Source organism: Balearica regulorum, chromosome W (genome assembly GCF_011004875.1).
Source record: "Balearica regulorum gibbericeps isolate bBalReg1 chromosome W, bBalReg1.pri, whole genome shotgun sequence".
NCBI lineage: Eukaryota > Metazoa > Chordata > Aves > Gruiformes > Gruidae > Balearica > Balearica regulorum.
In genome coordinates this window covers 3,190,035-3,215,511 of record NC_046219.1, presented here as the reverse complement: position 1 = coordinate 3,215,511, position 25,477 = coordinate 3,190,035, and the positions used below count along the sequence as shown (strand labels likewise).

Genomic DNA, 25,477 nt, shown 5'->3' with positions numbered 1-25,477 from the left:
CTGCTGATTTATGGCTGAGTTTTGCTTTACATGTATTCAGTACCAAATATGTAGTCCCTGTATCTACTAAAAACTCCATTTCTTCATTCCCTAGCCTTAATGTAACCAGGGGCTCAGCTAGAGTTGATTCCCCCGGTCCCCTTCATGATTCATTATCCAAAGTCATCAATTTAACAGCCTGGAGTGTTGGATCTAATCCCCCAGCCTTGGGGTAATCCTTTTTCCAATGCCCACGCTCTTTACAAACCATACATTGATCTCCTGCCAATCTGGAGACCACCCTTCTCCTTCCAAGCCCCCAATCGACAACATTCATTCCTCGTCCCCTTCCCGTGCCTCCTTTATTATTCTCAGTCAAAATGGCCAGGATTCTCCCATCCCTTCGCATTTGTCTGACCTCTTTTCCCTTTTCTCTGTTGTTATACATGGTCCAGGCTATTTCAAGCATTTTACTTCAGTCCCAGGACTCAGCCCCTTCCAGTTTCTGGAGCTTTTTCCTGATGTCTGGGGCCGATTGTCCCATAAATATACAGGCCAACTGTATAGCTTCCTCCGGTTTTTCTGGGCCCAAATTAGTGTATTTTCTAGCAGTCACCTTTAGTCTTTCCATAAAGGCTGAAGGGGACTCATTTAATTCTTGTCTCACTTCATAAAGTTTAGACCAATTAATTGCTTTTGACATTGCATGTCTAACACCAAACAAAATCCACTTCTGATATCTAGTCAGCATCCCTCTGGGTCCTCATTGATTAGGGTCCCACTCAGGATTTGCGGATGGAAAATTCTGGTCCACTGTCCCTTGTATAATCCCATTAGCATGGGCTCCCTCTACTTGTTTTCTGGCCGTATTTAATACCATTTTCTTTTCAGTGTCTTCCAACAAAGTATTCAATACTACTTGCAAATCCTCCCAATTGGGGTTTTGGGTTCTGATTATTGTTTCCACTACTTTGGCAACCCTTTCGGGATCATCCCGATAAGTGCCCGCAGTTTCTTTCCATGCTCTTCAATCAGTTATTGAGAAGGGAACTTTTACCATTACCGGACCCTCATTGCCAACCGCCTGTCGAAGAGGGGCCTGGAGGGGAGTTAATCCGTCTCCTCCCCCTCTTCCCCTTGTCCTCCCAGCAATCGGGCTGAATCCTTCTGCCTCCCCTTCCACAGGAGGGGCAGAAGCATTATTATCCTCCAGATTTTGATCCCCTTGATCACTTCCTAGCCGTCTGCGAGGTGCAACCAATAATTCAACATCATCATCTTCAAATTCACATTTAAAACACCATTTACTGATATCACAAGCTGAGCAACCTTTTTTCCAAATTTTTGTCAGGTTCCTGCCCCTTGAATGCCATTACCGCAGCACTAGGTGAAACCAATTCAGATTGCCTTTCCCATTCCGGATGATTTTGCAGTGTGAAAAACAAATCCACATATGCCATTTCATTCCATTTACCTTCCCTCTTACAAAACAGCATCAATTGCGAAATTGTGTTATACTGCAATGTCCCATTCTCCGCCCACTTTTCCCCACTCTCTAAAGTAGACAGTGGCCAGCAGTGATTGCAATATTCAGCCAATTGTTTCCGAGTCAAAGGATCAATTCTTCCCAGATCTTTCCCGTGTTCCAAAATACATCCCAGTGGTGTTTTTCATGGGATTGGTTTCTTACTCGGAAAAGTGCCCATCTCCCAGGGACTTAGTGGTTGTGATTGTGCACTATCACAAGCACTTAGTCAGAGGGACCCCAAGCCATGTTAGAGCTCCCTCAGGGATTTCTCTCGGTGCAGGCCTGTCCTAACACGGTGGTAAGAGAAATCCCAACCTTGGAGGCTTCCCCTCCCCTGTGGGCCCTGCTCTACAGGCTTTCGCCTAGCAGAGACTTTTACCTGAGATGTCTCCCTAGCCCAACTCTGCGCAGCTTTCACTGCGCCTTACGAGCAGGCCTCTTGTGCTCTTGGTGCGGGCCTCTCCCACTGCGGGCCTGTCCCGTCACGGTGGTGAGAGCCACGGGGATCCTTGAATAAGGCCTTCAACTCGTGCAAATATTCAGATCAAATAAGAATGCCTTTACCTCTCCCAGGGGTCTTGCTCAGAGCTCTTCGGTCCGGGGATTGGAGGTTCTCCCGGAGAATTCCCCGGTGCTGGCTGGAGGTCCTGCGATCCCATGGATCCATCGAGGTTCAAAAGCAGTGTCCCATCTGGGTCACCAAAAACTGTCACCGAAACCCGGGAATAAACCTCGTAACACCAATGTAGTGTTAAAAGGCAGGCATTCTTTATTGCAGCTATCCCCCGTGCATCCAGCACTGCAGTAAAGAATGCCTGCCTTTTAACACTACATTGGTGTTACGAGGTTTATTCCCGGGTTTCGGTGACAAGGTCGACTGGAATACACTTCCTCAATGGTCTGTAAACAATCATGTGTGGGTTCCTCTTCTTCCAGTTGTCGGGATGACAGGAAAACTGCCAGGTTTATGACTGCAGTGGATTTCAAAACAGCATCATCTTGCTCAAGAAGCGCCACTTCAACATCTGGCTCGGAGACAGCCAGTGCCCACCTTTCCGGTCCAGGACAGTGAGTACCATGTGTGGTACAAAACCAGCCAATCTTCTGTCCCAGTGTTAGTTTCCGGGCTTCTTGAATTAGCGGCACAGTAGCAGCTACAGCTCTCAGACATCCTGGCCATCCTTTGCCGGTATTGTCCAATTGCTTGGAGAAATAGGCCACAGCGTGTCTGTTGGCTCCCAACATCTGAGAGAGCACCCCCAGAGCTACAGCTTGAACAAACAATTCAAAGGTTTTGGTTAGATCCGGGAGTCCTAAAGCTGGTGCTTTCATCAGAGTTCTTTTTAGTTGTTTGAAAGCGTTTCTGGTACTGTCGTCCCATTCCAAATGTTCAGGTGGTGAATTTTTCAGTAGTTCATAGAAAGGTTTCACAATGAGTCCATAACTGGCGATCCACAGCCTGCACCACCCCACTGTTCCAAGGAAGGTTCGCAGTTCGTGTGCATTCTGGGGCTCTGGGAGTTGACAGAGAGCTTCTTTTCTCTCTGTGCTCAACCTTCTTTGTCCTTTTAAAAGTTCAAATCCCAAGTATTTAACAGATTCTTGTGTGATTTGAGCTTTTTCTTTCGAAACTCAGTAACCGTTTTAATCCCAGAAAATTCAAAAGATCAATGGTTAATTGTAAGCGTTCTTCCCGGGTTACAGTTGTGATGAAAACATCATCAACATACTGCAACACAGTCCCTGTTTTATGTTTTCTTTTCCAGGTTTCCAATTCTTTGGCTAATTGATTTCCAAATATTGTGGGACTATTTTTAAATCCCTGTGGCAACACTGTCCAAGTGTACTGTGTTTTGCAACCCATTTCTGGGTCTTCCCACTCAAAGGCAAATATATTTTGACTTTCTCGCTCAAGAGGTATGCAGAAAAATGCATCTTTCAAATCTATAACTGTGAACCACTCTAGGTTTTAGCCTGATTCTAGCCTCTAGTTTCAATGGATATTGTTTTTGCCTTACCGACTTCATTCCTGCTTTGAGTTCAGTCTTTACTGGTTCGGCGTTCTTAGCTTTACCAGGGACCTCTCCAGCCCATACAAGGGGTGTCACTGCATTTTCCACTTCTGTTGGAATGCCAGTTTCTAAAATTTTATCTTCCTGCAATAGACGCACAGATGCTTGTACAAGTTTAGATTCAGGAATTAACACCTCGACCTCCCCATCTTTAAAGGTGATTTGCGCTTCCACTTTACTCAATAGGTCCTGTCTCAAGAGTGGTATAGGACATTCAGGCATATATAAAAATTGGTGAGTTACTCATTGTTTTTCGAGTTTAAAATTTAAAGGATGGAAAAAGGCACGCTGTTCCACTTTCCCTGTGGCACTCACAACATTTACTGTATCATCGCTCAATTTTCTTTGACAAGTAATAAGTTACTCTGGTATCTACAAGAAAATCTATTTTCCATTTCCCCAGCTCTACTGTGGGGTTCTGCTGGGGAGGTTTCCCCCGGTCCCCTTCAGGACTTAGTTAAGGGGAACTGACGTGGAAAGGGAGCTGCTTCTTGACTGTATCGTGCCTCCTCCAGAACCTCTCGACTGATAGGAATAGGACCCGTAAAGCGGTCCTTAATCTTTCCAATGTCCCAATTCTTTACAATATGCACACTGATTATCTCCTAAGGTACTCCTGGTTTTTTGTGCTGGAGGGGCCCTGCCTCTCCCCCATAGTATTGCCGTCCTCCCCTGAAGTTACCATTTGCTGACGCTCGCTGCAGTGCAGCTCTCAGGTTACCCTCTCTTTCCCTGTCTCTCCCTGCCTGTCTCCGCTCTTTCGTTTTCTGGTTGCTCTTCTCTAATTTTCTTCTCTTTCTCCCTGTTATCAAAAACCATCCATGCAACCTCCAACATCTTTCATTAATTCCAAATCATCCTCCTCATCACGCCCGCACTTCAAACACCGTTGCCCTGTACTACAAGCAGAGCAACACCTTCACAGCCTCCCACTACCTTTTCCTGCAACAACTTTTTCATTCCCGATTCTCTTTAACCACTTCTCAGTTATTATACATTTTCCCAGCCCTTTCCAACAACTTGCTCAAATTCCTCCAATCTTCAAATATCCAGAGATGCCTGTTCCACAACAGATAAATGCTAACTGCAAGGCATCTCCCTCCTTTTCAGGATCTTCCCTATAAATACCCGCCAGCTTTTCCCACAAGCATAAATCAGTCACTGAGAAGGGTACTTTAACGGTCACTGGTCCCTCTGCCCCTACTGCCTGTCGCAGCAGAGCTTGCACAACTCGACCTCCCAATCCTCCCTGTGATAGCACTGAATTTCTCATTTCCAGCAAAAGATTCCCCTTCATCAGAAACATCCTCCTCGTCCGGTCCTCCGTATTTGACGCACCATTTACTGATACTACACGCCGAACAACAACGCTTAGAGAGTTTCTGATTATCTTTTTCCAAGGTCAGAACCAAAGGATCTCTCGGTATTCATTTACATTCCCTGCTCCATTCAGGATGATCTCGTAAAGCAGAGAACAAATCAACATAGGGAACTTCATCCCATTTTCCTTCCCGTCTTAAGAATAACAACAACTGCAACAGAGTATCATAAAAGTCCCATTAACCGGCCACTTTTCTCCATCATTCAGTCTGTACAATGCCCACCACTGATTACAATATTTGATTAGATCATCTTTCTTTGCGACTCCTCCTGGGGGTCCTGCTATTTGCTTCCAATTTAATAAAATGCACCCAAGAGGGGATTTCTTTAAGATCAATTCCCTTTTAGAAGTTCCAATTTCCATTTTAAAAACAGGGCACAAAACAATTTAACCCCAGCTTTTTACAACAGTAATATGCACTTACAAACACTATAACCACAAAGACAAAACCACACAATTACGATCACGGCCCGTATTCAACATTCAACAGACAAAGAACTTCGGTTTCAGGAAGGAGACTTATCCTTCAGTTTCAATCAAAGGGTACTTTCCCTTTGCCCCAGGGATACAGCCCAACCCTGCGCAGCTTTCCCTACGACTGATGGGCAGGCAACAGAAAATAATACTGAAAGAATGCCTTGACCTTATTGATGGTCCTTGCTCAGAACTCTTTGGTCCGTGGATCGGAGGTTCTCCCCGAGAATCCCTCGGTGCCGGCCGGAGGTCCTGCGATCCCTCAGATCCGCCGATGTTCAAGAGCAGTGTCCCATCTGGGTCGCCAAAATCTGTTACCGGAAAGCGGCAAAATAATTCACTCTCTCAGACTTATTTTGAAGTTTTAGAAAGCAGGCATTCTTTATTGCAGCGCTGGGTGCACGGGGGATAACTCCACCTAACGTGCACACCCAAAAGACAAAACTAGCAAGTATTTCTACTATGTTAATAGACATATTCAGTATATTTCCGAGTAGTGCTTATCACATTCATGGATTTTCTGGGAACTCGTTAGCATATTCTAATGTCTTTCGCCCATGTTTGTCGGCACCTCCGGGTGGTCATCGGGGGTCTTCAGACTCAGTCCTGGTATCACATATACCTTATCCCTCAAGGCTGGTTTTGTGATCACCTTGTAACTTTCTTATCTTTGCGCATCTGTTCTTCCAAGGCCGAGCTGTTTAGAATGAGATTGTTCCAGAGCTGCTTACCTTACAACTCATTATTTTCTAAGTTACAATGGTTTCCCTTTTGTTTGGTTACATCTATTGAGCAATGGCTCTAATTGCTTGAATTGATCTTAATATTTCAATATTCACAGGTATCATTAGGTCCTGTGGATTTAATGAGGATATAAATGATTTGCAGCTGTCTCAGGAGACAGGAGAAATGTTTACCATGAGTTCTGGATGTCCTCTGAGAATTTCCATTTCAGTTGTAACAACAGATTTTGTGACACAGGCATAGCTCCAAAAGGAAACAGAATGAGATCATATACAGAGTAGTTTGCTTTTAAAAAAAAAAAAAAAGCCTTGCAGGAAAAAGCAGCAGGTAGCGAAACAAATTGAATTAATTTGTGGTACAGTTCCTCAGAAAGCTCAAAATATGTAGGTATAAACAATATGAACAGCATCTCTGCTAGCTGCCTCTGCTTCTCAGAACAAACTAGGCATGTCACATTAGGCATCAATTTATTCTTCATAAACCACTAACAGTTATCAGACGGAGGTGCCTAAAAATCTGCCGTGATTAAAAAAATAGGTGTCCTGGAAATGAAAGTGTCCAAACATACACAGGACTTAAAAGTAAAGCATCTGACAACAGATAATATAGAAGACATGAGTGTCACTGCATGTAGATTTATTCCCCAATAATATGTATAGACTGAATGAGCTTTATTTACACAGTTACCCTCTCTGAGTACTCCACAGGTCCTGCCAGGAGCTTGCTCCAGCGTGGGCTTCCCACGGGGTCACAGCCTCCTTCAGGTGCCTCCACCTGCTCCGGCATGGGGTCCTCCACAGGCTGCAGGTGGAATCGCTACACCCCCTCATCCTCCCTCCATGGGCTGCAGGGGGACAGCCTGCTTCACCATGGTCTTCACCACAGGCTGCAGGAGGATCTCTGCTCCGGTGCCTGGAGCACCTCCTCCCCCTCCTTCTTCACTGACCTTAGTGTCTGCAAAGTGTCTCACATCTTCTCTGGCTGCAAAAGCTGCTGCTAGGGGTTTTTTTTCCTTCTTAAATATGTTATCACAGAGGCGCTACCACTGTCACTGATTGGCTCGGCCTTGGCCAGCGGCGGGTCCATCTTGGAGCTGGCTGGCATCGGCTCTATCAGACACAGGGGCAGCTTCTGGCAGAAGCCACCCCTGTAGACCCTCCCCGCTACCAAAACCTTGCCACACAAACCCAAAATGACATGGTAATAAATGTTTAATACTCCTTGTTTGTATCATTTTGTGAAACTATCTCCTTAATCCCCTGATTCTTGAAAATATAAGGAAGGCAAACATTAAACTAAAGCAATGCTGCTTTAAAAATGGGTGTATTTATACACAGAATTTTTAAAATGTCACATTTCTTGTTCATAACCTCTGCTATTGAAGGTAACTGAGATGTTCAAGACATAAAGCAGTATCTTATGTTTGGTTTGACATATTGTGACTGATAATTATCATTCAGGTGGGGTACTTTTTTTAAAAAAAATTGCCACATAGAAACTATAGTGGAATTTTAATGCAGACATTAAAATACCATGAAAAATATAAAATAATGAAGTTGTCTTAAAAATCAAGTAATATTTAAAAAATTCTTTTAGGTCTTATTTCTTTTCCCTTCTATTCAATTGGAATTCACCTATTTCACTTTTGAAGGTCTTTTCTTCATAGCCCATCAGTGTTAGGTAGATTCCTTTACTTTTCAAATGAGCTGAGAGATTCAAGCTCCTGAAGAAAGACATCAAAGATAACATAACTTCCCATGTTGTTCTGACAACTGATGGTATTATTGTAACCACTGAATACCCAAACCTACTTTCATGGTTATTCAAAGTCTATGAACTTTAGATGGCACATTGGAAACTCATGGTTGAATGCTTCTGGCTTTCTACATAAAGTGGAATTTCACTTCCAGAACACCACCTGTTCCAAATGATGCAAAGCAATTTTCCTGAAAACTAATATAACTTCCTTAAAATTTCTGAAAGCAGGTGACATGGTTTAGCCCCAGCCGGTAGCTAAGTGCCACGCGCCGCTCGCTCACCCCTCCCCTGGCGGGATGGGGAGGAGAACGGAAAAACAACGGCAAAGCCTCGAGGGTTGGGATAAGGGCAGTTTACTGGGACAGCAAGGGAGAGGGAAACAATCAACAACAGTACTGATAACAGATAGTAACAATGGGTGATAACAGAGAACGATTTTACCGATCCGACGACCGACCGGATGCTCGACCCGTCCCGGAGCCACGCCGACACGCCGAGCCCGCCCCTGCCCGCCTAGCCCCCTTTTATGGTGAGCATGACATCACATGGTATGGAATAGCCCCCAGCCAGCTTGGCTCACCTGTCCTGGCTCCTTGGGAAATTAACTCTATCCTTGCCAGAACCAGGACATTATCCACCCCTTATTCCATACCATCTACGTCATGCCCAGATTATTTTACAGAACTCATTGCCTTACTCTATGGGCTATCGCTCTAAAATGTCTGTCGAGTTCATTTAGTCCATGGCTTTGGGTTCCATCCACCATTACAGTCTCTCAGAGCAGGAGCAATGGTGCATGCTGCTGGATTGTTGCATGCTGCATCCAGAGTTTTCACGGCTGGTGTATCTGGTATGGTCCATGCTCACAGTCTGGATGACAAAGATGTGATTTTTCGATAAAGTTTCTGGGTACCAGTTGAAGGCAGTTCTAGTTCCATCATCGTGGCACTTTGTTCAGTTTCAAAGTCCATCCTTCATTAGTTTTGGGTGATTCTTATGGTCATACCATTGATACAGCATATAGCTATTAACATCATGCAATTTAATTTATTGGCTATTTTCACCCAAAATCAAATCCCCTCGGGGTACACACCAGACTTCCCCATCTTTTCTCATCACCCACCAAGTGTACCCTGGTCCCTGAGCAAAAGCAATCCCACAGATGGGCTTGCCTTTGCCTAAAGCAGGGGTGACCCAAACTGTTTTACCCAACATATTTTTCATGTGCACTACAGGAACTTTATCCCCTTCTACTGGGCGTGGGAATTTTGACTGGGCAGGGCCAGCTTGATTGGCAGATCCCCTAGTGTTAACTAACCAGGTGACCTTTGCTAAATGCGTATCCCAGTGTTTGAGGGTCCCACCACCCATTGCTCTCAGGGTAGTTTTTAGCAGCCCATTACACCTTTCAACTTTCCCAGAGGCTGGCGCATGATAGGGGATGTGATACACCCACTCAATACCATGCTCTTTGGCCCAGGTGTCTATGAGGTTGTTCTGAAAATGAGTCCTGTTGTCTGACTCAATTCTCTCTGGGGTGCCATGTCACCACAGGACTTGCTTTTCAAGACCCAGGAGAGTGTTCCGGGCAGTGGCATGGGGCATAGGATATGTTTCCAGCCACCCAGTGGTTGCTTCCACCATTGTAAGAACATAACGCTTGCCTTGGCGGGTTTGTGGGAGCGTGATGTAGTCAATTTGCCATGCTTCCCCATATTTATATTTCAGCCATCATCCTCCATACCAGAAAGGCTTTACCCACTTGGCTTGCTTGATTGCAGCGCACGTTTCACATTGATGGATGACCTGTGAGATGGCATCCATGCTCAAGTCCACCCCTCGATCACGGGCCCATCTATATGTCGCATCTCTTCCTTGATGACCTGAAGTGTCATGGGCCCACCGAGCTAGAAATAATTCACCCTTACGCTGCCAGTCCAAATCCACCTGAGCCACTTCAATCTTGGCAGCCTGATCCACCTGCTGGTTGTTCTGATGTTCCTCAGTGGCCCGACTCTTGGGTACATGGGCATCTACATGACGTACCTTTACAACCAGCTTCTCTAGCTGGGCAGCAATATCTTGCCACAGTGGGGCAGCCCAGATGGGTTTCCCTCTGCGCTGCCAGTTGCTCCGCTTCCACTGCTGTAACCACCCCCACAGGGCATTGGCCACCATCCATGAGTCAGTGTAGAGGTACAGCGTTGGCCACTTTTCTCTTTCAGCAATATCTACAGCCAGCTGGATGGCTTCCACCTCTGCAAACTGGCTCGATTCACCTTCTCCTTCAGCAGCTTCTGCAACTCGCCGTGTAGGACTCCATACAGCGGCCTTCCACCTTCGATGCTTTCCCACAATGCGACAGGACCCATCAGTGAAGAGGGCATATGGTTTCACATCTTCTGGCAGTTTATTATTCGGTGGGGCTTCTTCAGCACGTGTCACCTCCTCCTCTGGCGACATTCCGAAATCTTTCCCTTCTGGCCAGTCTGTGATCACTTCCAGAATCCCTGGACGATTGGGGCTTCCTATTCTAGCCCGTTGTGTGATCAGTGCAACCCACTTACTCCACGTAGCATCGGTTGCATGATGTGTAGAAGGAGCCCTCTCTTTGAACATCCAGCCCAGCACTGGCAGTCGGGGTGCCAGGAGGAGCTGTGCTTCAGTGCCAATCACCTCTGAAGCAGCTCGAACCCCTTCGTAGGCTGCCAATATCTCTTTTTCCGTTGGAGTGTAGTGGGCCTCGGATCCTCTGTATCCCCGACTCCAAAACCCCAGGGGTCGACCTCGAGTCTCCCCTGGTGCTTTCTGCCAGAGACTCCAGGTAGGGCCATTCTCCCCGGCTGCAGTGTACAGCACATTTTTCCCATCTGGTCCTGCCCGGACTGGCCCAAGAGCTACGGCATGAACTATTTCTTGTTTAATTTGTTCAAAAGCTTGTCGTTGCTCAGGGCCCCATTTGAAATCATTCTTCTTCCGGGTTACATGGTAGAGAGGGCTTACTATCAAACTGTAATTTGGAATGTGCATTCGCCAAAAACCCACAACACCTAAGAAGGCCTGTGTCTCCTTTTTGTTGGTTGGTGGGGACATGGCTGCTATTTTGTTGATAATATCCATAGGGATTTGACGCCGCCCACCACGCCACCTTATTCCTGAAAATTGGATTTCCTGCGCAGGCCCCTTCACCTTAGCTGGTTTTGTGGCAAAGCCAGCCTGCAGCAGGATTTGGATTATTCTCTTCCCTTTCTCAGAAACTTCCTCTGCTGAGTTGCCCCATACAATGATGTCATCAATGTATTGCAGGTGCTCTGGGGCTTCACCCTTTTCCAGTGCAGCCTGGATCAGTCCATGGCAGATGGTGGGGCTGTGTTTCCACCCCTGGGGCAGTCGATTCCTGGTGTACTGGACGCCCCTCCAAGTGAAGGCAAACTGTGGCCTGCACTCTGCTGCCAAAGGGATCGAGAAAAATGCATTAGCTATATCAATTGTGGCATACCATTTGGCTGCCTTTGACTCCAGTTCATATTGAAGTTCCAGCATATCCGGCACGGCAGCGCTCATGGGCGGTGTGACTTCATTCAGGCCACGATAGTCTACCGTCAGCCTCCACTCTCCATTGGACTTCCGCACTGGCCATATGGGACTGTTAAAGGGTGAGGGGGTTCTGCTGATCACTCCCTGACCCTCCAGTTGATGAATTAGTTTGTGGATGGGAACCAGGGAGTCTCTGTTGGTGCGGTATTGCCACCGGTGCACAGTTGTAGTAGCAATCAGCACCTGTTGCTCTTCAACCTTCAGCAACCCTACAACAGAAGGGTCCTCCGAGACACCAGGCAAACTAGACAATGGTTCAATTTCCTCCGCTTCTAAGGCAGCTATTCCAAAAGCCCACCTGTAACCTTTTGGGTCTTTGAAATACCCTCTCCGGAGGTAGTCTATGCCCAGGATGCATGGAGCCTCCGGCCCAGTCACAATGGGGTGCTTTTGCCACTCATTCCCAGTTAGACTTACTTCAGCCTCCAACAGAGTCAACTGTTGGGATCCCCCCGTCACACCAGAAATAGATATCGGTTCCACCCCTTCATAGTTCGATGGCATTAGGGTACACTGTGCACCCGTGTCCACTAGGGCCTTGTACTCTTGTGGGTTTGATGTGCCAGGCCATCGGATCCACACAGCCCAATAAACCCTGTTGTCCCTTTCCTCCACCTGGCTGGAGGCAGGGGCCCTCTAATCCTGCTCATCATAGTCAATACTCACCTCTTGCAAAAAGGACTTAGAAGTCCCTTCAAGAGGATCAGAAGTGCGATCTGGCCTTTCACTTGGTCTGGGGGGCTGCCCGGTGGAAACTGGAGCAGCATTCTTTCTGGAAGGGTCCCTTCTTACAGCTGTCTTGCCTTGTAGCTCATGTACGCGTGCCCACAGGGTTGAGGTGGGCTTCCCATCCCATTTCCTCATGTCTTCTCCATGGTCACGCAAGAAAAACCACAGGATACCTCGTGGTGTGTATGCTGTATATCCCCTCTCTGGAGCAGAAAAACGCTTACTCCTAACAGCTGAAATGCGGGTCTGTACAGGTGGGGAGTAAGACATATCCTCTTTGAGTTGCCAGACGTCCTGAGACAGTTTCTCCACAGCCGAGACGAGGGAGGAAGAAAGGCTCTCTTCATATTGCCGGAGTCGGCCAGCCATTTCATCCACCGTGGGTGCCTCTTCACTTTTCCAGTCGATTACTGCCAGTGAGTTGGCGTATGATGATGGTGCACTTCGCACAAATTTTTGCCACATGGGTCGGGTACACTGGACTTCATCGGGGTCTGTGGGCAACTGTGCATTGTCCGGATCATAATAAACCATCTCCCAGACAGCTAATTCCCTCAGATATTGAATACCTCTCTCCAGGGGGGTCCACTTGCCTGGCCGACATACGACATCTTCACTGAAAGGATACCTCTCCCTCACACTTGACAGGAGTCGCCTCCAGAGGCTGAGGGCCTGTGCCTTCTTCCCAATTGCTTTGTCAATGCCCCCTTCCCTAGACAGGGATCCCAGCTGCTTGGCCTCCCTGCCCTCCAGTTCCAGGCTACTGGCCCCGTTATCCCAGCAGCGGAGCAGCCAGGTAATAATATGCTCCCCTGGAAGGCGGCTGAAATCTTTCCGCATATCTCGCAGCTCACTCAGGGACAGGGATCGAGTAATCACTTCTGGTTCTGGCTCTTCTTCTTGTTCTCGTGATGGCCCTGGTTCATCATCATCTTTCACTAATCGAACCGATTTCCTTGTGTATTTCTTTTTGTGTATAGGGGCAACTGATACTGGTGTGGGTTGATCTTTTGGCTCGACTACAGTGCCTGTCGCAGGGGTTTGGGTAGCTGCAGTGCCTGTCGCGGGGGTTTGGGTAGCTGCAGTGCCTGAGGGTCCGCTCTCTCCCTCTGGATGGTGCTGTCTACTATCAAGCAGTGTTTGATAGATTGTGGCCAGGGCCCAGCACAGCAAGTTGTGTCTCCTTAGAATCCCCACAGCATTTTCCTTTCAAATATTCTACCATTTTATCAGGGTCTTGCAGTTGTTCAGGAGTGAAGCTCCAAACCATTGGGGGTGAAAAGGTCTCTAGATACCCACCCATACTCTCCCACATGCCATGCCAGCCATGACCACTCAGCCTTGGGGAAGATCCCTGGGTGGTACTCTTGAAAAAATTTTTGCTACCCCTGAACAGGAGTGGGAAAGCATGCAGGAGACCTAGCAATAGGAATATACTGGCCTGAACATTCCAAGGATATTCAAAATTCTCAAAAATTGTTGTAACCAACCAAAAGGGAAAAGGGGAGGTGAAAGAGTGGGAGAAGGTATCTCCCCCTGTCTTCCCCATAGATTGGGTCCAATTATTAATCAATTCTGAAAGATATTGACTGAGGTATGGGCCTGAGCAAAATGCTACATACACATACCAGCTCAGACCCATGACTGTCAATGATATCTTATCATAAGCCATTATCACACAATACAACAACATGAGAACAGGAACCCCTCTCCCAGAGGTGATAAACAGCACCACAGGGATTACACAGAGTAAACACGGGTTTACAAAACAGAGCCATGTGACCAAATAGAACATCATTATGACCAGTGACTGTTTCAGTAACATTATAAATGCTTATAACAACTTTGTTTTAACACACTTGGGTCAGACTTGTCGTTATCACAACCCCTCGGGCCCCACGTTGGGCGCCAAAAAGGACTGACGTGGTTTAGCCCCAGCCGGTAGCTAAGTGCCACGCGCCGCTGGCTCACCCCTCCCCCGGCAGGCTGGGGAGGAGAACGGAAAAACAACGGCAAAGCCTCGAGGGTTGGGATAAGATCAGTTTACTGGGACAGCAAGGGAGAGGGAGAACAATCAACAGTGCTGATAACAGATAGTAACAATGGTGATAACAGAGAACGATTTTACCAATCCCACGACCGACCGACCGACCGACCGACCGACCGACCGACCGACCGACCGACCGACCGACCGGACGCTCCACCTGTCCTGGAGCCACGCCGACAGGCCGAACCCACCCCTGCCCGACTAGCCCCCTTTTATGGTGAGCATGATGTCACATGGTATGGAATAGCCCCCGGCCAGCTTGGCTCACCTGTCCTGGCTCCTTGGGAAATTAACTCTATCCTTGCCAGAACCAGGACAGCAGGTAATAATTCAAGATTCCTTAAAGACAACAGACTCCACTGAATATTTATCAGCAGCTGTGGCCAAATCAGTATCTTAAAACTAATCAAAACATAGAAAAAGATTTTATGTAACTGCATGCAGGTTTGCTTATTGATTTCTTTTGTTTTTTGTATGAGGATCTGTGTTGGGTTTGCATGGCAAAGTTTTGGTAGCGGGGGGGCTACAGGGGTGGCTTCTGTGAGAAGCTCCTAGAAGCTTCCCCTGTGTCTGACAGAGCCAATGCCAGCCAGCTCCAAGACGGACCCGCCGCTGGCCAAGGCCAAGCCAATCAGCGCCTCTGGGATAACATATTTAAGAAAGAGAAAAAACAGTTAGAGAGAGCTTTTTCAGCCGGAGAGAGGAGTGAGAAGATGTAAGAAACTCTGCAGACACCAAGGTCAGTGCAGAAGGAGGGGGAGGTGGTGCTCCAGGTGCCGGAGCAGAGATCCCCCTGCAGTCCATGGTGAAGACCATGGTGAGGCAGGCTGTCCCCCTGCAGCCCATGGAGGACCCCACGCCAGAGCAGGTGGAGGCACCTGAAGGAGGCTGTGACCCCCTGGGAAGCCCATGCTGGAGCAAGCTCCTGGCAGGACCTGTGGATCCATGGAGAGAGGATCCCACGCCAGGGCAGGTTTGCTGGCAGGACTTGTGACCCCGTGGGGGACCCACGCTGGAGCAGTTTGCTCCTGAAGGTCTGCACCCTGTGGGAGAGACTCACACTGGAGCAGTTCGTGGAGGACTGTCTCCCGTGAGAGGGACTCCATGCTGGAGCAGGGGAATGATGAGAGGAGTCCTCCCCCTGAGGACAACGAAGTGGCAAGAAACAACATGTGATGAACTGACTGTAACCCACATTCCCCGTCCCACCCTGTGCCATTGAGGGGGGGTGAAGGTTGAAGCCGGGAGTGAAGTTGAGCCTGGGAAGATGGGAGGGGTGGGGGGAGGTGTTTTAAGAGTTGATTTTATTTCTCATTCCTCTACTCTGTTTTGCTTAGTAATAAATTAGATGAATTCCCTCTCTCAGTTCGGTCTGTCTTGCTCGTGACGATAATTAGTGAGTGATCTCTCCCTGTCCTTATCTCAACCCATAAGCTTTTCGTTATACCTTTTCTCCCCTGTCTGGTGAATGAGGGGAGTGATAGAGTGGCTCTGGTGGGCACCTGGCCCCCAGCCAGGGTCAACCCACCACAGGAGCACAGAAAATGTCATTTAAAAGAGGAACAGATTTGAATGGAAAGGGTCAAAACTCTGCTCTGGAGTAATGTGTTCATATTATTTATAATGGACCAATATCCCACAATTCATACTAAGAGAAATTATGATGTAGAGAGGCACCAAACTTCATATGAGTCACTCTGTCATGATGCGAGTCTTTCATGTGACAAAAGGGAGAGCCCAGTCTGGGAATTGCACCTAAGAGGTTAAAAACATTGATGTCCGCTTATCTCTTATACAAACACTGTGGATGGAGATCCACAAGGTTGGTATGAGAAGCAGCCAAAGGAGGGAGTCTTAGGGCAGCAAGATGCCCCTGTTTTGGCTAGAGAATGCCGAATAAACAGGTAGATGGTGTTGCGTGAAAGGGTACAAGTCTGATGTGTGGCTGAGGGAGGCCCTCCCGTTGAGTCACAAGGTTCAGAAAGGACCCCCTTGCTTTCTAAACTCCTTCTCAGAGAGGAGCCTAGGTGCGGCTAGGTCCAGCCTTAGTCCCAGACTTGGTCAATGGTTCATGTCTAAAGGATTATGTGTATAGCCACTTATCAGAGTCAACGTTTGCCTGTCAGAGCCCCACTAAGGACTTTCACTGAAACAGTTTCGCAAAGTTGAAAAGAAAAAATAGGTAATTTATTGAGGCGACAGATATAAAAGTTCGGAATTGCCGTTGATAAATGCACTAAAACTGCAACAATTTTGAGCTCAAGTTAATAGTTCAGCGCTTTTGTTAATGATAGTTTTCCCGGGGTAACATCCGACATAATCGGAGGTGCAAGTCTTACCAAAGAGGCATCCCTGCTTGGGGAGGAGAGAGGTCCAGGCCCGTCGGCCCGTCCGGATAGTTGGAGTTCTCGTCCTCAAAAAAGAGGATTCTAAATGCCAGATTTATACTTTTGGCGAGGTGGGACTAAGTCAGGTATTGTGTGTCGATTGGCCCTTAAGAAGGCTTGTGCAGTTGATCGGGGCTGGGGGGGGAAGTGGTGGAGAACAAAGGTGTTCAGTGTAGAGGAGCAGTGGTCTGTTTAGTTTTACCAAAGTAACATCAGGCTGTGAAGGCTCCCCCTCACCCCAGGCATCACTTAGTTGATTAAGGAGGAGACCCGTCAGGCGCTGCATCTTGTTAAGATGAACAAATTGCTCATCTCCTGCCCCTGTTCAGGTCCAGTGCTTATCAGTGCAAGATAAGCAAGTTGCTCAATCCCTGCTCTCGCCCAAGCTGGACTCCCCCAGGGCCCCTTCTGCTGGCTCATAATGGCCCTGTATTCGGCACCAACAAGCCTGGACAAGTCCGGCATCCCACAGATGGTTTCTACACAGAATCTTGAAGGCCATGGTGCCTGGAGTGAGACCTTTTGCTTAATTGTCCGTTGTCCTGGTTCTGGCTAGGATAGAGTTAATTTTCACAAGGAGCCAGGACAGGTGAGCCAAGCTGGCCAGGGGGCTATTCCATACCATGTGACATCATGCTCACCATAAAAGGGGGCTAGTCGGGGAGGGGCGGGCTTGGCGTGGGTTCGGCGTGGCTCCGGGACGGGCTGAGCGTCCGGTCGGTCTTCGGATTGGTAAATTGCTTTCTGTTATCACCCGTTGTGAATATCTGTTATCTGTACTGTTGTTGATTGTTTCCTTCTCCCTTGCTGTCCCAGTAAACTGTCCTTATCCCAGCCCACCAGGCTTTTCCTTTGTTTTTCCATTCTCCTCCTCATCCCACCGGGGGAGGGGTGGTGCTCAGATGCCGTGGTGCTCGGCTGCGGCTAAACCACATCATCCGTGAAATGAATATTCAAGTTGACACCCATAGATATGCTAATGAGCTAAAAGGAGTATGTGCTAAACATATATGACTATAGTACTTGACTCTCCACCCAAATCATGTTAAACGTCACCCCAGGGAGGGAACAGCTAAGACTGGGGTATAAAGGATATTGAGGAAGTTACCCCTGTGGGGGGAGAGAAGAAATTGAAGACCCCGAAGAGGCAGTCGACAGGCTGTGCTCCTTCTCCTCCACCCAAGACAGGGATGCCTTCTTGGTAAGCAATTGTGATTTCACCTTTTTGGTGAGAATAGCTGGGATAATATTTTGCTAGCATTATAATTATAATCATAGTCATATATTAGTGCTATTGCAGTAAGTGCATTTATTAATGGCAATTCTGAACTCTTTATATCTGTTGCTTTAATAAACTTTCTATTAGTTTCAACTTTGTGAAACTGTCTCAGTGAAAGTCCTTTGGGGGCTCTGACAGGCAAATGTTGACTCTGATATGTGGTTATATATATAATCCTTTATACATAAACCATTGACCAAGTCTGGGACTAAGGCTGGACCTAGCCGCACCTAGGCTCCTCTCTGAGAAGGAGTTTAGAAAGCAAGGGGGTCCTTTCTGAACCTTGTGACTCAATGGGAGGGCCTCCCTCAGCCACACATCAGACTCGCACCTTTTACGTGACACCCAGACACCTGGCTTAGCTTAAACAGCCAGTTTTTAGACATACATGTTAGGTAAGATGATTTCCATCTGTTGTATGATATCTAAAGAGTCAATCTAGCCATGTATAGCCAGGTGTATTACTTAGTGAGCGGTCATTTCTTTCAAGCATTACAGACCTACAGGGTTAGATGCAGCTGTCCTGCGTTTAGTCTCTTTAGGCTGTGTCTATAAGGGTGGACTCGATTTGCTTGCTGGAGCAAGCAAGCAAAGGTCAGTAATTTATCTTAGGCTTCAAAATAGGGTGACTGCATGCAAACTACCTCTGGGGAATAGATCCTCACTGGTCTTGCTGCCAAAGCACATCTCAGCTCAACTTTATTATAGAAATAAATTATAGTATTCCCTTTAATATTATATGACATAAAATGATGGAATTAGTATTCTAGTGGACAGCCCAGATGCTTTCTGAGCTGATGTAAACCAAATGATGACAATTTCTTGATACACAGGGTGATTCAAAGCCCAGCTAAGTTAACAGAGAAACTCCTTTGATTTCTTTTGGTCTGAAACAGGCCCTTGAATCATGTTGCACATCAATAACACTCGGTGGCTCATCTCAATATCAGATTCAAAGAGAATGAGAAATGCTGCCCTGCCTCACAGAGGGGTTGCAGAGGTGGATTCGTGCATGTCGACTAGACATTTGGATACTACAGAGATGAGCATCATGGAAAAGTCCATAAGTAGTTGACAAGTTATGGAGGGTTTGGATGGTGTGAGGTAAACAAGCCCCAGGCCTGCACGTTGCATGAGGGAGAATAAAATGTGATATTGAAGGTATGATGTGTGTCCTACCCCGCCAATGTGCAAAATGAATCAATGCTTGTGGGGAAAAAATAACTCAAGACTAGAATATTAAGGACTATCTGATAATGCAATCACAGAAAAAGAAAAATTAGTACTAGATGGGAGACTTTGCAGGATTTCATCACTTCCTGATGTTTATTTTTCCAATTCATGGGACAAGTCTTAAGTCTGGGATTTTATTGTTAATTGAAAGGTGATGGTTCCTCAGGAGCTGAGATTTTGTCAGTTTGTTCCTTGTTTCAGTGCACTACCCCTTCTCTATTTTATCTTGAAACAAAAGAGGCTTTGGAAGCTGTGCTAGTGTGTAGAGTTTCACTGGCTTCATGGTGTACTTCTACCCTAGACTTTTTGTGTCCTTGCACATGTACCTAAATCTTTCCATACTTCCATTAGCTGTACTATTAGTGTTTTGACAATTCTGTCTTTCATGTAAGCTCTATGGTATTTAATTGGGTCATTTGTGTGGATCATAGAAATGAAAAAATCTATTTTTTTGTCCTTTTTTTTCCCCACACTCTACTTCTGCTTTCAAATTTCTTTATATTTCTCCTTTCTGTATTTGTATTTTTTTTTTGTTTTTGCTTTTATGTTTCTTCCCTTTCTTTTTTTTCCCACTTTCCCTTTTCCCACTTTTTCTGTGTTAGATGCAAATCAAATTTTTCCCTTGAATCCTTGTCTATTCCTAAAGTAAAAATTCTTAATTTTTAGCAAGCAGGTGACTTTTTGTTCCTATTTTCTTAACTCATCTTCCAGATTTCTAATTGCTATTGCTTCCAGCACCTTGACAGCTGTTTGACAACGGTGTCTACTTTTAGTTACACCTTAAGCACTATGACAAACCACAAAGAAAACTTGATTTCTCTAGAGAAAATGCACTCTTGCATCTCATGTTAAATCTGCAGGTCTAACATGACATGGAGAAACCAAAAATGAAGCTTTCTCATTATTATTTAAGCATGGCAATCATCTTCACTGTTTTATCTATGAAGTCACACACTGAGCATTTTCTTTTCCTTTAGAAACATGACATCAGTTCCAATATCATAGTATGATTTTTTCCCTTTGAGAAATGCATATAAATTTAAATGTCTATACTAAAGTTCCAAGTTTGCTGTCAATAATATAAAGACGAAACACTCCATTGGCCCCAAACATTGCCTTCTAACTCTTGTGTGAGAAGCTACTTCAAGAATAAGATGGGCTTACTGAGATCAGATGGAGCTTTTTAGTTTTAATTTCTCAGCCACAATATTTAACAGGCTAAATATTCATTGAAGACATTTTGAGGTCCCCATTTCAGCCTGGCTTAGCAGGCTGGCATAAGACCTGTAAGGCATTTGTAAGGTCAGGACTCCAAAAGTTTGAATCCTGAGTAGGAACACATGTAAAATAATCTTGTCCCACCTCTCTTTTGCTGTGAACCTAAAAGCTTGTATTTGCTTGACGTAGCTTACAAAAAAAAAAAAATATTAAAAATTACCCATCCTGAAATAGAAGACATCAAGATTGTCTGCCTTATCTCCATTAACTAGGCTGTGAGATTTTTGAAACAAAAAAAATAATCTTTTATTATTATTTTCTCCTGTCTTTGGCAAAATTTGGAGGAGTTCAGGTTTCAAGCCAGCTATTGCACCTTTGTACTCTCTCCCACATTGCTCACCTCCACATCTCTGACTTTAATTGCTTCCAAATAGGCTGATAAATTTACAGCTGCTATTACAGGTCATGTAATATAGGTTAAACCTGTGTTTACAGCCTAATAATTTTCCTGTGTCTTTCAATGAGCTATGAAGTATTTTGTAATGCAGATTGTCTCCCTTTTTTATTTGCCAGTAAAAGCAGTGAAGGGAAGCTACAAAAACACTGTTTTCTTGTCACTGAGGACAGGCTTGCTGCTGTGCTGCATTGTCTGAAGAGCCAGAACCACTCTGTGGTTGCAACCTCAAAGGAATTGCAGATGCCAGAAGTGGCAGGGGAAATATACAACCAGCCTAAATGGGTCAGGAAAAGGAAACTGAGTTATATTTCAGTTGGGGCTCATGGAGAGAGCTTTAAACTAGGCTCGAAGGGGGAGGGGGATAACATCAGGCTTGCCTGCAACATGTTGTGGGATGATGTGCCCAGGTTGGAGGGACGGGGTGCTGGCAAGGGCCCTTGGCCTACTGCTCAGAGATGTGCTGGATGCACTACAGCATGCTCGAAGCCTAGAGGAGACAAGCCGCGGGCTCCAGATGCAACAGGAACCAATGGGGTAACACTGGGAAGATACATCAAAAGAATCCCAGCCACCCCAGCCAATAAGTCAGCCTCAACGGGGGCACAACTGAAATGCCTCTACGCGAACGCACGGAGCATGGGGAACAAACAAGAGGAGTTGGAGACGTGTGTGCGCCTGCAAGGCTATGACCTTATTGGCATTACAGAGACGTGGTGGGATGGAAGGGTACAGGCTCTTTAGGAAGGACAGGCAGGGCAGGTGAGGAGGGGGTGTTGTCCTCTATGTCAATGACCAGCTGGAGTGCATGGAGCTCCACCTGGGGATGGATGAGAAACCAACTGAGAGCTTATGGGTCAGGATTAAAGGGAGGGCTGGGGCAGGGGACATCATAGTGAGGGTCTGCTACTACAGGCCACCTGACCAGGGGGACCAAGCAGATGAAGCCCTCTATAGGCAGATAGGAGCAGCCTTACGCTCACAAGCCCTGGTCCTCATGGGGGACTTCAACCACCCCGACATCTGCTGGAGGGACAACACAGCTGAGCGCAAGCAATCCAGGAAGTTCCTGGAATGTGTTGATGACAACGTTCTCCTCCAAGTGACAGAGGAACCCATGAGGAGAGGGGCCATGCTGGACCTTGTTCTCACCAATAAGGAGGGCCTGGTAGGGGATGCCAAGCTCAAGGGCAGCCTTGGCTGCAGTGACCACGAAATGGTGGAATTCAGGATCCTCAGGGCAGCGAGGAGGGCGCGCAGCAAGCTCACTACCCTGGACTTCAGGAGAGCAGACTTTGGCCTCTTCAGGGACCTGCTTGGTAGAAATCCCTGGAGAAAAGAGGGGCCCAAGACAGCTGGCTAATATTCAAGGGTCACCTCCTCCAAGCTCAGGAGTGATGCATCCCAATGAAGAGGAAGTCAAGCAAAAACACCAAGAGGCCCCCATGGATGAACAAGGAGCTCCTGGGCAAAGTCAGACAAAAAAAGGAAGCCTTCAGAGGGTGGAAGCAAGGGCAGGTAGCCTGGGAGGAATATAGAGAAACTGTCCAAGCAGTCAGGGAGCAGGTGAGGAAAGCCAAAGCCCTGACAGAATTAAATCTGGCCAGGGACGTCAAGGACAACAAGAAAAGTTTCTATAGGTATGTCAGTGAGAAAAGGAGGACGAGGGAAAATGTGAGTCCCCTCCGGAATGAAACGGGCAACCTGGTTACCCAGGATATGGAGAAGGCTGAGGTGCTCAATGACTTCTTTTTGCCTCAGTCTTCACCGGCAAATGCTTGAGCCACACTGCCCAGGTCACAGAAGGCAGGGACTGGGAGAATGCAGAACCACCCACTGTAGGAGAAGATCAGGTTTGAGAATATCTAAGGAACCTGAAGGTGCACAAGTCCATGGGACTTGATGAGTTGCATCTGCAGGTCCTGATGGAACTGGCGGATGAAGTGGCCAGGCCACTCTCCATCATATTTGAGAAGTCCTGGCAGTCTGGCGAAGTTCCCACTGACTGGAAGAGGGGGAACATAACCCCCATTTTTAAGAAGGGTATAAAAAGGAAGACCCAGGGAACTACAAGCCAGTCAGTCTCACCTCCGTGCCTGGCAAGATCATGGAGCAAACCTTGGAGAATATGCTCAGGCACACGGAAAATAAGGAGGTGATTGGTGACAGCCAACACGGCTTCACTAAGGGCAAATCATGCCTGACAAATTTGGTGGCCTTCTATGATGGGGTTACAGCCTTATTGGTGGACAAGGGAAGAGCGACAGACGTCATCTACCTGGACTTATGCAAGGCATTTGACACTATGACATCCTTGTCTCTAAATTGGAGAGACATGGGTTTGATGGATGGACCACTCGGTGGATAAGGAATTGCCTGGATGGTCGCACTCAAAGAGCTGTGGTCAACGGCTCAACGTCCAAGTGGAGAACAGTGATGAGTTGGCGTTCCTCAGGGGTCGGTACTGGGACCGGCACTGTTCAACATCTTTGTCGGCGACATGGACAGTGGGATCGAGTGCACCCTCAGCAAGGTTGCCGACGACACCAAGCTGTGTGGTGTGGTCGACACGCTGGAGGGAAGGGATGCCATCCAGAGGGACCTTGACAGGCTGGAGAGGTGGGCCTGTGCGAACCGCATGAAGTTCAACAATGCCAAGTGCAAGGTCCTGCACGTGGGTCGGCGCAATCCCAACCACAACTATAGGCTGGGCAGAGAATGGATTGAGAGCAGCCCTGAGGAGAAGGACTTGGGGGTATTGATTGATGAGAAGCTCAACATGAGCCGGCAGTGTGCGCTTGCAGCCCAGAAAGCCAACCGTGTCCTGGGCTGCATCAAAAGAGGTGTGACCAGCAGGTCGAGGGAGGTGATCCTGCCCCTCTACTCTGCTCTCGTGAGACCCCACCTGGAGTACTGCATCCAGCTCTGGGGGCCCCAGTACAGGAGAGACATGGAGCTGTTGGAACAAGTCCAGTGGAGGGCCATGAAGCTGATCAGAGGGCTGGAGCACCTCTCCTATGAGGACAGGCTGAGAGAGTTGGGGTTGTTCGGCCTGGAGAAAAGGCGGCTCCAGGGAGATCTAATTGTGGCCTTCCAGTACCTGAAGGGGGCCTACAGGGAAGATGGGGAGGGACTGTTTATCAGGGAGTGTAGTGACAGGACAAGGGGTAATGGGTTTAAGCTGAAGGAGGGTTGATTTAGATTAGATGTTAGAAAGAAATTCTTTTCTGTGAGGGTGGTGAGGCACTGGAACAGGTTGCCCAGAGAGGTTGTGGAGGCCCCCTCCCTGGAAGAGTTCAAGGCCAGGTTGGATGAGGCTTTGGGCAATCTGGTCTAGTGAAGGGTGTCCCTGCCCATGGCAGGGTGTTGGAACTAGATGATCTTTAAGGTCCCTTCCAACCCAAACCATTCTATGATTCTATGATTTAGCCAATTTAGGCATTGTCATTACCTAAAACAGGGAAAAATACCTGTAAACTGTCTCTTCTGATCTTGGGGATAACCAGAATTAAAGTACCCTCGATACATCAGTCATGTTGTTACACTAGATGAGTTGAACTGGATGAGCCTTGAAATTTCCTGGTTGGTGATCCAGACAAAGGAGTAAATCATAGAAATCACGTGTGGCCATATTCACTCTTCTCTTTGCGCCACTATAAATGCAAGAGAAGAACAACATGAAAGGATAAATTTAAGAAATTTTAAAGCTGAATTGCAGAAACCTGAACACGGTTTGTACACATTGTAACATGCAGAGATAGGGCAGGTAAGCTGTTTTGTCTGGATGCAGGTCTTAGTTCAGATTTAATTTGTTGCCTTTGATTTCTTCTGAATTTGCTCTAACATGCAAGCGATCACTCAGGATAAGGTCTTTACTGTTTTTGTGTCAATAGGACTCAGGAATTCCAGCTGCGGGCCAGGACCCCCTTATGAAAACTGCTGTTCAAATGTAATGAGAAACAGATTTATGCCAGCTTATATTCAAATCAAGCAAGATAATTGATTGGTGAGTTATATCTGTGTGGTGGGTTAACCATGGTTTACCCCCAGCTGGCAGCTGAGCACCACCCAGCCACTCACTCACCCCTCCTTCCACTGGCGGGATGGGGAGGAGAATCGGAAGACAAAGGCAAAACTCATGGGTTGGGATAAGGACAGTTTACTGGGACAGCAAAAGAAGAGGAAAATAACAACAGTACTTAGAATATATAAAACGGGTGATACACAGTGTAGTTTCTCACTGACAACTGTACACCACCACCACCCAGACTGTCCCAGAGCTGTCCTCTATCCTAGCTGAAACCAGGACATTATCCACTCCTTATTCTACACCATGTAGGTCATGCCCAGATCCTACACTTCCAATTAATCACCACCACTTTCCCTGTCATTGAGATATATATACACACACATACACAGATATCATTCCCTTAGTCTATGTGCCATCCATCTAAAAATATCTGTTGAGTTCATTTAGTCCATGACTTTGGGCTCTATCTGTCATGACAGTCTCTCAGGGCAGGAGAGATGGGGTGCGGTATTGGATTGCTGCATGCTGCATCTGGAGCTCGCAGCTGGTGTATCTGGCATGTTCCAT

General features: G+C 46.9%; 1 protein-coding gene and 1 long non-coding RNA gene across 2 annotated transcripts in view; both read right to left on the bottom strand.

Moving 5' to 3' along the window:
• LOC142599342 (uncharacterized) overlaps nt 1-25,477 on the bottom strand; it is a 739,733-nt gene that overhangs the window by 683,774 nt on the left and 30,482 nt on the right.
• The window catches only part of LOC142599251 (uncharacterized), a 107,600-nt gene that overhangs the window by 70,273 nt on the left and 11,850 nt on the right, over nt 1-25,477 (bottom strand). Inside the window, exon 2 of the long non-coding RNA XR_012832880.1 lies at nt 15,321-15,364. This is a non-coding gene — a long non-coding RNA (uncharacterized LOC142599251). The remainder of the gene's footprint in view (nt 1-15,320; nt 15,365-25,477) is intronic.